The sequence below is a fragment of the Pinus tabuliformis genome, chromosome J (assembly GCF_031772625.1).
Source record: "Pinus tabuliformis cultivar Carrire ecotype Pingquan chromosome J, CPIR1, whole genome shotgun sequence".
NCBI lineage: Eukaryota > Viridiplantae > Streptophyta > Pinopsida > Pinales > Pinaceae > Pinus > Pinus tabuliformis.
The window spans coordinates 1328971675-1328974376 of record NC_142295.1 but is presented as its reverse complement, the minus strand read 5'-3'; the positions used below and the strand labels follow the sequence as shown (position 1 = coordinate 1328974376).

The following is a 2702-nucleotide window of genomic DNA, read 5'->3' as shown; positions in this document are numbered from 1 at the left end:
CCCTATTAATGAAATCAATGGATTTGTAAAGAAATAGAGTTTATTAATGAAATCAATAGATTTGTAAAGAAATGGAGTTTATTAACGAATTCAATTTGGAGGTGTTTGTGAAAAAGGAAATGGAAACATTATCACATATCACATCAAAGAGGCACAATGAAAAAAGTACAAGGAAGACTATGAAGACGAGGAACAAAGAGTTGAGAAGCATCTTTCGGCGTGGGGAAATGACACAACTAGTGAGGTAAAACTAAGGTGTGTCAATTGTTGGTTGAAAACTATTTCCAACCCCCCTCGTTGGCCTAGGTTATGCCTTGGCCCTCGAGAATTTTTGAAGGGCCCACCTTTGGCTTGTTCCCTAACAATTCTAAATTTCAAAATTGTTGGTATGTTGTTTGAAAAGTGTTTCTAAATGCTCTCGTCGTCATATTTTACGCCTTTTCCATGGAGATTTTTTCCGAAGTTTCACCTTAGTATCCGACACCGAAAGATTCAAAATTCCAAATCCATGTACCAGAAATTGTTATGACCATTAAAGTATCTCCCATCCTCAGTAACATTTGCGGTGCAAATTCCCTCTTGTCAAATCACATTTGATATCCTCAACATTTAGTCCCTCTCGTGATGACTCAAATTTGAAGCAGAGATGAAAAATGTTCTCCAAAATAGAATTCCAATATCATAAGCATCATGGGTAAGCCTTGGCAGATCAAAGGCATCAACATAAGTTGTGAAGATCTTGCATACGATCCAACTAGGATAGGCACCAAAATAGGTTCTGCTTAAATCCCTCCATATGCACACACCGAAATACTTTCTCCTTCTTTTATATCGTGGACGTATATATGTGTGTTTGTGTGTGTGTGAGTGAGAGAGAGAGAGGGTAGTTGGACAATTGTTAAATTTCACATGGATTTATTTTGTTATTATACAATCTTTTTTAAAATGAAAACCACTTCTTTATATCACCTAAGGGTTTATTATTGATTGTGAAAATATTTGATTTCAAAATCTGAAGTTCAAAATAATTTTGATATTCACTTAACATCAACAAAAAATTAGTGAAAATTCATTGATAATAAATCCACAATAGTCATAGCCTCACCAAGTAAAACAACTCCATCTATTTTTTAGGTGAACATATTAAACACATCTCCCACATATATGCATGGCAAGGATATCTAGGCATCAACTTTGGTATTGTTGCTTGCAGAGACCCCATCCCAACATCTAGTGAAGGGAGGTATTTGAATGGCCTCCAAATTATATGTAATATCTATGGTTTACGACCTCATTAAGTAGGTTTCACTGTAAGCATAAAAAGAAAACTAACTTGGAAAGATAACAACTCATGTAGGCACAACATAAGAAATTCATGTGGTAACATATCACACTTTAATATTGGTCACTCATAAGCAATGGATTTGGAGATGAATCAAAGTACTAAGTTGGCTCACTTTCCAAATAATCTTTGCCCTGTGTAGCTTAAGTTCATGAATAAATACATTGTCAAAATGTATAAATATAGTCGCAGGACATTAATTATTACATGGAAATTATTTATACCATCCTAGATCCATTTTAACTTCAGATCTACCAAGTGTCAAGAGGGATCAAATCTCACTCTTGAAGTGTAAACCTCTTTTAGAGTGAAAAGAGATTTGATCCCTCCTTGTGCTTGGTAGATCCCGAGTTAAGATATATCTAAGTTGTTTTAATTGCTAGCCCTTAAATATGCCACATTAGAGAATAATAGCATGGGAAAAAACCATGGGCTGAAGAATTTTATGTTTATTTTATTTTATTTTGTTTTATTTATTTATTTAATTTAATTTAATTTTGTTTTGTTTTCACTGAGTCAAAATGTTAAACATTACAACATCTCTACCATACTAGGCTAGAGTGATCCAGGCACGATCCAAGTGGATATTGGTGGCCGCCCACCTATTCCACTTGGCTCACAACACAGTTTCCTATTTCTCAGCATAGCTTCATATTTTGGCAGTTTTCTATTTTTGGTAGTTTTTAGGGCCTGAACTTCTGAAGCCATTAAGAGGCCCTAAACAACATTTTTTGGGGAAATAGGAAAATGTAAGTTTTTATCTAACGTTTGCAGCCGAAATTTGTTCTCCTCAGATAGACCTTTCTAACGGGCTATCATGCACAACAAACAAAGATTGTATGCCAAAGTTACAATCTCATGAATTTGACATTGTAATTCACTCCATCGAGGCCCATAAGCCTTTGGTGCTTCATCTCATAGGGTTAGGGTTTTGGGTGTTTAGGGTTTTTCATTGTTTCTTCAAGATAAAATGACCTTTGAGCCTTATTGTAACACAGTTCAGGAAGGAACGTAGCCATCACATCTTTTCTCAAAGATAAACTACCACCATTCGAGCTAGTTTTCTGCATGTAAATAATTTCAACATTTTTATTTAATAAATGAAGTTTAGTTTCATTGTATCTCTATGTTTGATTTTAAATCTGTATTTTTTTTAGTTCCCTTCTTAAATTCAGATCGGTGGTATTAGATCAATTTTCTATTTCTCAATTTTTTATGCATGTCCCCAATGAGGTTAGGGTACAAGGAGTTGGGACTCGAACTACTTGATCCCTTGCAAAACCGGCCTCATTGACCTCAACGACTTCACATGGAAGAAGACAAGAAAGATGAGGGAGAAGTAGATCCTATCAAATTGTTG

General features: G+C 34.9%; 1 non-coding gene across 1 annotated transcript; it reads left to right on the top strand.

Annotated features, from left to right (window-relative positions):
- The first annotated feature begins 209 nt into the window (after positions 1 to 209).
- LOC149232210 (U4 spliceosomal RNA) lies at positions 210 to 351 on the top strand. Its single transcript, XR_016248545.1, has one exon. It is a non-coding gene; the product is annotated as a U4 spliceosomal RNA (small nuclear RNA).
- Positions 352 to 2702: the final 2351 nt, after the last annotated feature.